At 42.4% G+C, this 13280-nt stretch overlaps 1 protein-coding gene across 1 annotated transcript in view; it reads right to left on the bottom strand.

Moving 5' to 3' along the window:
- Window positions 1-13280, bottom strand: part of map2 (microtubule-associated protein 2) — a 95880-nt gene that overhangs the window by 70035 nt on the left and 12565 nt on the right. The gene's annotated exons all lie outside the window — the stretch shown is intronic.

Here is a 13280-nt window from a genome sequence, read left to right as displayed (position 1 = left end):
TTAAAATGCACACATGCACACACACACACACACACACCACCAGTATATCTTAGGGCAGATGGAAAGGAAGAGGGTGGAGGCAGAGGTGAGAAAATATTGAGTGGCGGCGTAGTTGGGTGAGTGTGACTGATAGTGGTTTGCAATCAACTGCAGAGCTAAAGGGAAGCCCTGTGCTGCTCACTGGTAATAGCACATAGGAGATGTGTGACTGTGTGTGTGTGCGTGTCGTAGTCACACACGCAACAGCCACAAAGACGACCAGGCATCTCCGCGTCCCCGCTGCCGTCCCCTTCACACACACACAGACACGAAAGGATAAACGGAACCCACAGCCCCATTTATCAGATACGCAGTTGCCGACAAGAGCAGACACACACTAATTGGTTTTAGTCTAACAGGCACAGTCTGAACACACCAGTGCATGTAGACACTGGAGGCCACCGTGGGCTTCACAGCGTGAGGACTGTAGGCTCATGTCAGTGTGAACTACAGCCAGCAATGGACTTACTGCCAGAATTTACCAGTATTCACACAGATTTTTTCTTATTACTTCACCGGGAAGATTGAAAAAAAAGGCAACGAAATAATGTGACAAACCAGAAATCACTTACTCAGCAGTTTCCTAGACGAGACGCATTTCGGATGACGCGCTCATCCCGAAACGCCCCTTGAGTCACCTCAAAATAACTACGCAGCATGACAATCAATGACCAACACGCTGCGAGGGAGCATGATCAATGCGAAGGTCTAGGGCTCTGCAAAGCAGTCTCAAAAACACTACAGTCAGAGAGAGTAAGAAAATGGATGGTGGAGCAGAAAAATGTTGCCTGTTTCTGATGCAATGTTACAAAATGCTGGTGAGGGTGGTTAAACAGCAACTGGTTTACTCTTACCAAAGATGGGATGAACTAAATATATATGTAGGTATATATATATATACCTACATATATATAACCTTCTTCTCTATTTTCAAGTTGAATATTTGTCTTAAATTGCCTCATCCTCAGAGTGAAATTAAACAACAGTTATTTAGCTACAGTATTGCCCTGTCAAATTAATTTCGCTGACTCATCGCCGCCACTTTAACTATATCGTTTGTGTCACAGCCATCGCCCAAGTGGACATGAACCCCAGACTGAACTGCTTCAGCACTATTATCATGTAAAGAAATAGGTAGCATAGGGGGTCTAGGTAGGTCTTCAACAGGGGGTCTGAGATCCCTAGGGGGTTTGAGGAGGCACTGCGGGGGATATATATATATATATATATATACACACACACATTTGGACTAAGTTTAATATAGAACACATATCATAGGGAGGGGGTTCCTACTTAATCTCTCCATCAGTTTGGGGGTTCCTTGGTCTGAAAAACGTTGGAAGACTCCTGCCTTAATGTATTCGTGCCATAGCCTCAGATATGAAATTACTGATCCTCACCCTCGATTCATCCAGAGCCCACAAGAGATCAATGTCCATACAAATACTGAGTAATATTATGGCCTACAGCTGGTTAAGATGCCCTCTCACCCTGAACTGGATGATCTCCAAACAGCTGCTGCACTGCTGTGCCACAATATTCTGTCCATGAATATAACAAAATGGGGAAAGGGATGACACAGTGCAGGCCCAAAGCCCCTGAATGTCGTGGACATAAAGATGGATATGAGACACCGAGTGTACACGGACTGAATTGCCGATTAGCTTTCAGTATGAAGTCTGGGACCCTCTATCCCTGCAGTACCTCCACTGGGAAGGTTTGTCTGAATGAAATCCTCAGAAAAGCCTCGGCATTTGTACATTGGGGAGTATACCTGAATAGATTCCCAATTATTTCAAAGAGGGCAAAAAGCGGTTCTACTCTTCCCAACCAGAATGAGGGAAATTGTATTTCTCCTTCTAAATATCTAGATGCATCCCGTGTTGTCTCCTTTCCAACATATTTTGGCACAAGTCTTCCTTAAAAAGCTGTGATTCTACAATTCAACACCTCAACTCATGGGACCCCGGCCAGCTGCTGCACGGTGCAGATGTGAATTGGAAATAAATACAAAGAAGTAACCAGAGTGTCTTATTTATAATAAGATACGTAACTGTACAAAAAATGTTTACTTTACTGGCATTAGGTATATAATACATGGATGAATTTGCCACTTGGCGAAAAACGTTGAGTGGCACTCCTTCCTCTAAACTCCAGTCTTCAGTGGAACTACTTGTACAAACTGCACTGATGTGAATTCCATTAAAGTTCACCTCCCTCTCATTGGGGCCTACTACACAGCCCTCCCTCTAAAAAATACAATACAAACGAAGTGTCGGTCCCTGATCTAATTAGACTCTGATGTTATGCTTCTGCAATTCCAGTGGCTGCGGAGCAACCACGAGGACTGCACCAACACCAGCAAAGGCACTGTATCAAAATGAAGGCTGCTTCTTTTAGTTCAATCAAACCACTTCACTGGTAGAGCAGGGCAGCAGTCACTGAGGGTCATTAGACCTTTTCAACACCACTGCCCGCTACCATTTGGGAAAAAAGCTGCAGCAGCGAATCAATAAAGATACAATACTTTGTATTGTTTGCTGCGTAGCTCTTCGCTTGTGTGTGACAAGTCTTCACAAACTGGACTTCCAGCATTGTCTTTTTATTGGTACCCCCCATTAAAAAATTTATCACAATTTTTTAACCTGTGCTTCTGCCCCTTATATCCGCATGGACCGCAGGTCGGGTCATTTGAATCAACGTCTTTCTTTAATAGCTTAATGTTTTGCAGGTGGTACGTCTCTAAAATGTGATTTTTCATGAATGGATTTTTATTATATAACAAAAATAATTCTTCCTTTCAATGAAAGTTTATTTATTACTTCAGATTGTTGCATCACGCACATCACCATGACTAATCGTTCAACTGAAAGATTTGTGCTGATTTGGATGGCGTCAGAGGCTGACCACTAGACAATATGAGGAGATTCTGCAGCGCCCAATGACATTGTTCAATGCTGCAATGATGACTTGCAATAAATAAATAAATATTAAAGTGTGCCCGCATTTTCCTGTCTCTTCTCTCCTTCTCAAGCCATTGTGCTCTTAGGTTGACACCAATTAATTTGAGGGGTAGCTCACTGGCTAGCTGGGAATTCATCTAATTGGCCAAACTGTGTTGATGCATGGCACGTGTAAACAAAACGATCGTTCTCATTCACTGCATCCCGAGCCGTCCTTTGCGGTTAGTTTACCGCACGTGGCGACGTGGCGAGGAGAAACTATCAGTCAGCACTTGTGTTTGTTATTTTCCGAACGCGACATGATGTTGACTTGCCTATTTCGGCTTAACAAGGTGCTCCTGAAGAGGGGTAAAAAAAATATAAAAATGAAATACCACAGTAAGCATGAAGCCACTTCACACCTGGTGTAAACAAGCGGAACCCTTTAACTGGGATATATTTTGTTTTTCATACAGACTGAAAACGCGTCTGCTGAGACCAGCATCTTAGCATAAAAGACACATGTAAAATAAAGATGGTGAAGAGTGTAGGATTTTCATCACGCACAGATTTTCTCTGAATGGATTCTTATATAATATTTGCTCTACTCGTCTTTTGAAGTCACCATTGTGACTGAACTGTACTCAGTACACAGTGGACCAGTGAGTTAGCGCAACGATCGAACCCATCAACCATTTATGAAGCTTCTGTGCTTGTTTCACAGCTTCATCGAACCAATGTCGGTCTGCTGCGTCAAAATGAAGAGACAGACAGTTTCTCAGCAACGCGGCAGTTCTTTCTGTCCACGTTTCCATCATCATTAAAACAGACTGCCTCCCTCCAAGTCTGGTAGTCTCCAAGGACTACACCTGAGAAATAACTGTATGTCACTTTAATCTAATATCTTCAAAGACAGAAGTCAGAACAACATAAAGAAAAGAGAAAATAAATGAATTACAGCTGTTCTTAATTCCCCACACATGAGTTGGTGTCATAAGCTGTGCCCCTGTTAAAGGAAGGTTTTGGAGGAATGATTGGACCTAATTTAAGCAAAATGGTCTAAATATGGCCGGTGGATACATCAGCATTGAAAATGCACGATTATCTGCTACTGTCCGACACTGACCACTTAACATTAATGACTTTCAGTCTCTAATAATACATGAAGTTTAAAATTACCTTAAAAAGCACCACTATGAAACAGATTGTATGTAGGCCACTAATTCAACAAGCTGCTTGTTGGCTGTGTTTCTTGGTTTCTGTGCCATCAGAGGTCCAGATTTAAACAGAAGTCATGAGGGATGTTTTGAGTTCCAGCTGTGAAACATCTCCAATCCTGTATCATGATAAAAAAAAACAAAAAATCTACACACACAAAACCAGTAAATCAATGACTGCCTGAATGTCCAGTTTTTGTGTTTGATTGAGCGATTGAGGAAATCACGTACTATAAAGCATTACTAATACATGAGGCCAATTTTATTTATTGAAAAGGCTACGCATGGAATCAGACTCTGCTGCGAAGAGATTATATTTAATGAACGTAAAAGAGAAACAGTAAGGAGGCCGACAGATAACTCCATGCAGTTTATGTTTGCTTCTGCAAAAATCCCTGAAAAGTGACTCGGGAATGAAATTACCCACTACTATCAGAGGACATCAGCATTCAGAATTATAATAAATGGATTTATCCCCAAGGGCATAACGCCGCAGAATTTTCATTTAAACGGCAAATGGAACTGGCCCGTTCTGTCAACTGTGCATGAAAACTTGTACGCAAAACTGACAGCGCTGAAACCGTACTACATTCTGTGCCTGTCCTCATTTGTGAGGACAAAAGATGATGATACACTCACACTTAATTGTAAATTATTAATTAATCCGTGCCAAAATAAAAGGAAGAGTTTTGATGTGGCCATGTTTTGGTGAAACGGCATTACACCTTGTAAATAAGGACTAGTCCGCCAACTCAAAACTTAAATGCCCCTGCAGACGGGCCCTCTAGCGAAACATGCTCTGCTCTCCAAGAAAAGCAGCTAAAGCTCCTTATGCCAACAGGATATGCACACCAGGAGGCGGCAGGACAACGACGGCGGGCACACAACTGGGGTGAGCACGGAAAAGTCAAATCTTCGTCGTCCTGACGGGGAGAGCTAAGCTGCTTCTCTATTTGCATGTCCAATCTTTCCGTGGAGCCTGTTTGATTCTTGCATGAACAGAATCCCAGAATAGTCGCCACATTTACGCCTCATCGTTCGCACTTCTTTCCTCTGACTGTGTGCACGTGTACTGCTGAGATGTTGGAAAAAGTGAGCCCTACAGCTCGGTTGGGTCCTCCCAGGCACTCTGCGGTCCATTCTGGACCCACATCAGTCGTCCTTGTGCTGGGTGGGGCTTGAAGGATGCTGCCCCCACTCCCTTCAGCTGGAGCGCATTAAAAGTGACGGTAAATAATCAGTGTGACGACTCGACAGACTGGACCTTTGTTGATTTGTTTTATTACGGTCGAGATCAGAGCAGGAATGCTGTTTTAATTTAAAAGACTGACAGATACAAGCTGTATGTGTGGCCGTGAACCCTGATCCACATCTGGAGGGAATTTTTTCTGTCTATTTTGGACACTATTTTGGACACTGTTTGAGTTCATATTTAGAGGCACATCTTTTATTAAAGAGGATTTAAATTACGTTATATACTTGACTTAACTGCCTATATTTTGTGTTGTGTAGCCAGCAGAGGGTGACAAAGTTGTGGAAACTATCCATAGTAATACTTTTTGCCCAGAGATATGCAACCGATGGAGCTTCAGTGCTACTAGTCCTGACCTTTGTGGTGGTCAATGAATTGCTGAAGAGACAGATTCTACATCTACGTTGCCTAGTCACATATCGCAGTTACATTAATGGTTTGAACTTCCTTTTCTCAATTTACTAGTAATGTACTTGAGGTACTTGAATGATACTCAGTTTCCCATTGAAACCACAGAGGAAACGCTGAGGTTTGTGGCTCGAGTTCAAGCTTAGAACACAGGAAAGAAGTCCTTAAGTCCTTCTTGAGAGACAGGATCAGTTACGTAATACACTATCCACAACAGCACTTTAAACCCTGGGTCTGTGACCCCTAGGGGTCCGCAGAGGTACTGCAGGGGAGAGGAACATAAACATGAATCAAACATATTTTAGTTAAGGAATAAATGGAAGCAGAAGATGTTACTTTTCATTCAGTGATACAGATTGATGATACTGAATGCAAAATGATATTAGTACTGTATATTTATAAATAGCACTGGCCAAGTTTGATTCAGAACTCATATAGTAGGAAGCAGGTGGGGTCCTTGGCCTGAAAAACGTTGAAGACCCCTACTTTAAACAACTGCAGTTGAGAGTATGACATTTCATTTGCAAATGGTTTGGTGACCCCTGCAGCTATTGGCATCAAGTCACGACAATGGAGTTCAACAGCGAGAAGAAATGTAAAGGAAAAAGTGATGATGACGAACGCAAAAAAGGATTAAAGGGCCATCAGCATTTTAAATAAGCATTTAGAGCACTAAATGCAAACTATTATTCAACTGAATCCTCTCGCAGGCCTATTCCAGTAGTTTCCACTGCATTGGTCGTGGTACTACAGCAAATACTGCACACACAATGCATAACGTGTGGTTTAGAGGGGATTAGATACGCTGGGTCTTTCTCTACACTTGACAACAATAGCTTTTAATTTCCCCCAGCAAATGAAAACAGAGGAAGAGAAATAAACTGGGGGACGAGAGAGGAGAAAAGGAGTGAACCTCTAAAAACAGCCTCCTCCAAATTATGGAAGTGAATTTCCTCTCCCTGCTTGTTTTCCGCTCAATGCAATTTGCTACGTCTATAAAAAAAAGAAAGAAAAAAAAAGAAGAGACAAAGTAATAACAAAGTCTTTGCGCACATTAAAGAACAAATGACCTTGCAAAACATAGATTTTTTTTCCTCTTCCTCCTTTATTTGCCTCATCCCTCCTGCTGCCGGTGCCTAATCTTTCCTCATCCCGGTGGGTGCCATCGGCTGCTTCGGCAGCGTTTCCCAACAGCGAGTGGAAAAGACGACACCATATGTACTGCCAAATAAAATGTCTGCCCTGTCTGTGTCAGGCGTCGCAGAGCTTCAGATGGTGGTGCTCTTTACAACGGAGCAAGCGTTTTCACAGCTTCTTTATGAGTTTGCGTGGGCTGCAGTATAAACAGCACCAGTGAATTACATTCCCAGTAAACTGATGAACACTCCCGAGCCTCGGACAAACACACCAGCGCACAATCACCTACACTACAGTGCAGCGCTCGCACAAAGGCGCCGGCAGTCACTTGCGGACATATATGGACAGCTTGTGTTTATGATCAGTCGCTGTTGTTCGAGGCTGCAGCTTTCATTGCTACTATAGGACTGTGTTGCAAAAAACATGTACTGTAGTTGTTTTCTTTTACGCTAGTGGTTTGTTGTAGACTGTGTGCTTTGATACAGCATTAGCCTGAGTGTGGAATTGCCAATTGCACGTGTAATAACACTGTCTGGAAGAAGTTTACTGATCTAACAGTCCCCTCACAGGTTTAAAATGAGTGTGGGACATCTGGGAAATTGTTTCCTTAAACACAGCACTTTGAGTGGATAAAAAACCCATCATGACTTGGTAAAAGCTCCTGAGATGTTTTACTTAGGGGAATGAAGCTGCACAGTACAAAGATGTGTTTAGCCTGTCTATATCTATACTGAGCTGTGAGTGACCTTACTGTATGTCCTGCGTAGGTCGACATACATTTCCTACACTTCATTACATCGTCCAACAGCAGGCACTTCTTTGGCGAGGTATTATTACAGATTATTTTGTCAGTTTTACATCTGAAGGTGAAAAAACAGTGAGAAACGGTAATTTCTCACATGGCACATGGGTGTGCAGGACGCAATCATTTTCCTCACACACAAGGCCCCTTCTCATCTGGAGAGTGCAAGAAGCACTGTGAGAGTCACTTTCTTTGACTTCAACAGCATCCAACTCATCCTCCCGAGAGACAAGCTACTGGTCATGCAACTTCACCCTGACATCACTGCCATTCTTCTTCACACTCTACACCTCTGACTTCCGCTACACCTCCGGTACCAGCCACCTCCAAAAGTTTTCCGATGACTCTTCCATGGTTGGATGTATCGCCAATAATGAAGAGGAGGAGTACAGGAGTACTGACGACTGATCAAGAGCTTTGTTGGGCGGAGCAACAGAAACCACCAGAAACTTAACCTCAGGAAGACTAAGGAGGTGGTGGTGGACTACAGGAGGAACAGGAGGAGACCTCCCAGTCACTGTCCAGGGTGAGGAGGTTGGAAATTGTGGACTCAAGTACCTTGGGGTCCAAATTTACAATAAACTGGACTGATTACATAACACAGACGAACTCTACAGGAAAGGACAGAGCAGGATGTTCTTCCTGGGGAGACTGAGGTCGTTTGGCGTTGTTTGACCAGTCTGTGATTGCCAGCGTGCTCATCTTTGCTGTGGTGTGCTGGTGGGGCTGTGCCAAGACTGGTGAGGTCAACAGGCTCAATAAACTGGTGAGGAAAGCCCGCTCGAGGGGTGGGATTGGACTTGGACTGTTTAGAAACAGTGGCCAGTGGGTCATCCCACACCCCGGTGCAGAACTGACCACTTCAAATGCTCCTACGTGCCACTGCCATCAGACTGTACAACAGCACACAGCTCTGACCTCACTGAGTAAATACGTAGCCTATTTACATAGTCACTTTATCCACAACTGCTGTCACTTTGTTCTTACAATAAAGTATTATCTCACCACATCTCATCTCATCTTAATATTGGGTGTACATTCATCAAGAGAAGTGGATTGTGGTGACGTGCAGGATAGGATGAAGGGTTGGACGATTGCACCAGTGTACCAATTGTTGGCAGTTAATATGAAGGCCTCCTTCTTTAAGAATTTAACTTGGCAAATAGTAAACATGTAAAGCACAATTCGAAGGCATGCACTTACTGTACAGTGGCAGTTGGAGTTGGGCCAACGGCGACGACATGACAATCCAGCCATCTTTAGTGGCTGGTGTCTGATCGATCGGTGCCGACAAGCAGAATGAGCTCGTTCGTCATACTTGACAACTGCAGCAGAAACTGCACGGATATGTATGTTTGTGTGCCCTGATACTTTATTAGTGTTTGTTACTCCCACCAGTTTGTTTCTTTAGAGTCTGCAACTGGAGGCGTCGTTCATCCGAGTCTTTCTAATAGTTTCAGGCGGCTTTTCAGCCCGTCTTCAAAGAATAATAGGCTTAGTGGCTTTTGTTTGGTTGTGACTAAAAACAGCGTTACATGCCTAGCTCCACAAATAAACACATCTCCCAAACCTAGTTGCATGTCCACATGTAATTTGTATGCTAACATGCATGGATGTTAACATACAATAGACCCAATGCTAGGTAAATTAAAAAAAAAATATATATAGAGAAAATTGGTATAATTTCCAGTCTCTGGCCTGCATATATCAAAGATTAATTGAGCGCTGCAACATCATTGAGAGAACTACGCTAACACGCTTTAATATAGTCCAGTATTGTGCACACAGTCTCCAGCATGAAGCACCAAATGGGCCTCACTGCAACACCTATTCTATGGACCACTCATGCTGTGTGCAGTGTTTACTTCTACGTATCAGTATCACAGATACAACTGCCAAGGGAGCAGTAAAACACTGAACCACACCAGGAAACACGGCTACTGCTGAATTAATAATCAACTGCGGGCCCCGAAGGCACAGGAGCCCAGATCAAGTGCGTTGGTCAGGTTTTTCTACAGCATCTCAGTGTGAACCTGGGAATAACAAAAATGGATGGAGCTGGCTGATGCCAACACATCCTTATTATTTGAAAATGCAACACAAATCAGGAACTTAAGCAGCATTTCTTTCCACTGTAGTATATTCATTATTTACAGTTGCATTTTGTAGTTGCATTATTAACTAAGAGTAGTAGTAGTGGTTTGTGGCTATAAAGAACAGACCGTTAGAGAAATGTTCACTTATTTGTGGATATGTGTGGATGAATTTGAAACTGACAAATCTTATTAGCACATGTGATGACTCTTCTGAATGAGCATTAATCATTAATACATCTGTGCTTTTATTATGTGACAAGTTTAAAATCTGCAGCGAAACACAGAAAATATTACAATTCACTGTAATTAACCGACTTGATACTTAGGCCCCTGAAACACCAAATCATTGTCTGGCCATCGGTGTCTATGGTCCCATTGTCCAAATGTGTCTGGAACTCAATAGCGCTACCTGGACACTTGTCTGCGTTTTATCAGTTGATGCGGGGTAAACCACGGGAATACTGAATTCCGATTACAGGTCACATCTGGCCCGCTGACACCAACATGCGGCCCATTCATTGTCATAATACGTGAATTAGTAATACACAACGTGTAAAATAAAATGCGTACTGCGTTGCCATGGTTTGGCCTCGACCCACATCACTTGAGTATCATCTTGACCACTGACCTACATACACATAACCCAGGAGTTATAATAGCCTACATGATGCACTGCAGCTGTCGGCCTATATGCTCTTTAACTACCTTAGCCGCCTGTTAATTAATCAATTATCCATAAGTCGTCACCATGCCCGACCAGAAAAAAACATCAAATCAAATCTGACTAGACTACACTAATGCTGAACCAACGTGCTTCATACACTGCAGACCGTAGCCGTGCATTGAAAGCCGCACTTCAACACAATGCATGCTATCAGTTTTAACGCCATATGCAAATCCAACCGTAGCATTACAACTAATAATACCTTTGCTTTCATTTGCATATAACATATTTTATACTTGAAATGCAACATAGCTTAATTTAAAAGAACAAAGAAATGCAAAGAGAGAAAAGGAACAGTGGAAAATGCAGCACAACTTGAAATAATTACCCAAGATGTTAAATAAAAGCAAATTAAACTGCTTGCCACAAAAAAAAGTGCAGTAATGTGTTATATTTTTTAACCTTATATTTCAAAGTAGGCAAACTCACAATCTCTTTCTGTTTCTGTCTTTGCAGTCACTTGGCTGTTCTCAAGGGGAATGTGGTTAAAGAGATGCTGATAGCGGTCTCTGCGGACATTTTGCTGATGGGTGCACTGTCCAACAATCAGCATTTGTTGTTATTGATTTTATTAGTGGTGCGCAGAGGTGTTAGATGTCAGGCCTTTGCAGAAAATTTGGCATAGTTATCTTAGCCACAGGGTACTCCTGTGTAGGAATAGAATGAATGTGGTCCACACACATTAGCATTTAGATCATGAAAACTTTCTTACTGGATTTGAGCTTACTTTGTTTCAAAAGTCTAGTTTTTCCTGGTCTGAGGCTCAAAACAGGCGGATCCTGACCTGGTAGACATTTTGTTATGTCATGGTAGGAAACATACAGGTCTTAATAATAAAATTAAAGATTACATTTACCTGCTTCAGGTGCCATTCTGTTGACACACTGTCACACTTTCATAGCTTACTGGAATGCATAAATGAAGTGTTGTTGGAAACACCTGCTCCTTTCCTGATTTTTTTCTGTGGAAAAAAAGGATACTGTGGGGAGCAGATTTCAGCATGACCACACCTGTGTGGAGGCCGCCTAGTAATTGTGAAGCTAAACAGCATGCTGGTGAGTGATTGGCATTAGAGTGATAATTTAATTTTCGACTGGCTAAGTATTGTGAACCCAGATTTCTAATTTCTCCACCTGCAGGTTCAGTGTTTTCACATTGTTACCAAATTCTGGCCCAATACCTGCCGCCTGCTATTTTACTTTGTGACATTTGGGATGAGAAGAACAATACACTCAATTGTGTTGATCAGTGAATCATCTACCTCCAACGACTTCGCCAAATCAGCTTGTTGTCCATTTGTACAGGTGTATTTACGCAGTCTCTACCTGTAAGCTGTAAGGTGCAAATAAAAATAAACACAATTATCTATGGTATTCAAAACTGACGTAAAAAAAATTACTGGTTACTGTGTCTGTATTTTAAAGGACGTCTGCATGGCTTTATATCTATGTGTTTGCGAGGTGCTGCTCAAGGGAGTGTGGCGGGGTTGCTGTGGGTGGTAATGAGCAGCCGCTCAGTTTCCACAGCAACACCCCAACTCCATCAGTCTCCATGGCAACTGATAACAGCATTAGCTGATTCAGCCTAAGTGAACGTTCATGTCAGAGGGAGGGAATTGGATTTCTTTATTTCTCCCCCCAAAAATGGATGTCAGTGATAAACGGCATGGCGATTGTGGGGAGTAACACTCCCGGGGTGCATGAACGAAAATCCGACACCTCTAAAGCCAATGGAGCAAAATTTTGGGGACAGTAAAGGCTTGATAATGACTCATGGCTGATAACATATTGGTGGGGAAAAGTTAAATATAGATTAGCAGTCTTCGAGCAATGTGTAATTCTGGAGCACGAGTTTGTACACACTATGAACACAGCCTTTAAAAGCACTTTACAGATTTTCAGCCAAGATATATAGGTATATAGTGTGAACAAGAACTTGAACAAAATTCCTCGTTATTCTTGTGTAGAATTTCAACAGGACCTGTTTTTGTTGGCCCAGTGTCTTTATATTACCATTACCAAATGGTTTTACTCCCTACTATATCAGGTGTGCCGGAGGTCCCAGAGATAAACTGGACAAGAAAACCAAGACCAGCCGAAAGGACAGGGCAAATGTTAACCGAGCATGGAATATTATATTTGTGAAATAACACTATATTTGACAAATAAATTAATAGTTACAGGGTGGGGTGGTGGTGGAATGTTTTTCTCTTATTTACACTATTTGCATAGCTTCTTGTTACCTTGATGCAGTGTTATCCAATCTATTTTTCTGTGTCTCCTAGTCAAGTCAAGAGTTCTCCTGCAAACATCTGCCACGTCAATGGGTGGGCTGTATGATGATGGACAGGGGAGAAAATCCTTTTTCACATCGAGCGAAAAACCTGGGTTGAATGACCTGGCAATCGACCAAGAATTTGGCTCGGCTCGGCTTCGGTGTGAACAGGAATGCTGCGTCGACTCGCTAATTTACACAATAACATTGATGTACTTGTCCGTCAAATTGTGATTTTGTCTGACTATGTTACTGAAGAAGCTTCAGGGCTGCGAGCAGCTCAAAAACAGACCAAAGTCTCGATCTACTCCCATAAGAGGCCGATCTCTGAAAGGCAGAGATTTTTGCCCATTTTTTCAATCAAACAAATCAAATGTGTTGTTACACAA

This window comes from Mugil cephalus, chromosome 12 (assembly GCF_022458985.1).
Source record: "Mugil cephalus isolate CIBA_MC_2020 chromosome 12, CIBA_Mcephalus_1.1, whole genome shotgun sequence".
In the NCBI taxonomy this organism is placed as follows: domain Eukaryota; kingdom Metazoa; phylum Chordata; class Actinopteri; order Mugiliformes; family Mugilidae; genus Mugil; species Mugil cephalus.
The sequence above is the reverse complement of the archived record's forward strand: the minus strand, read 5'-3'. Positions and strand labels throughout refer to the sequence as shown.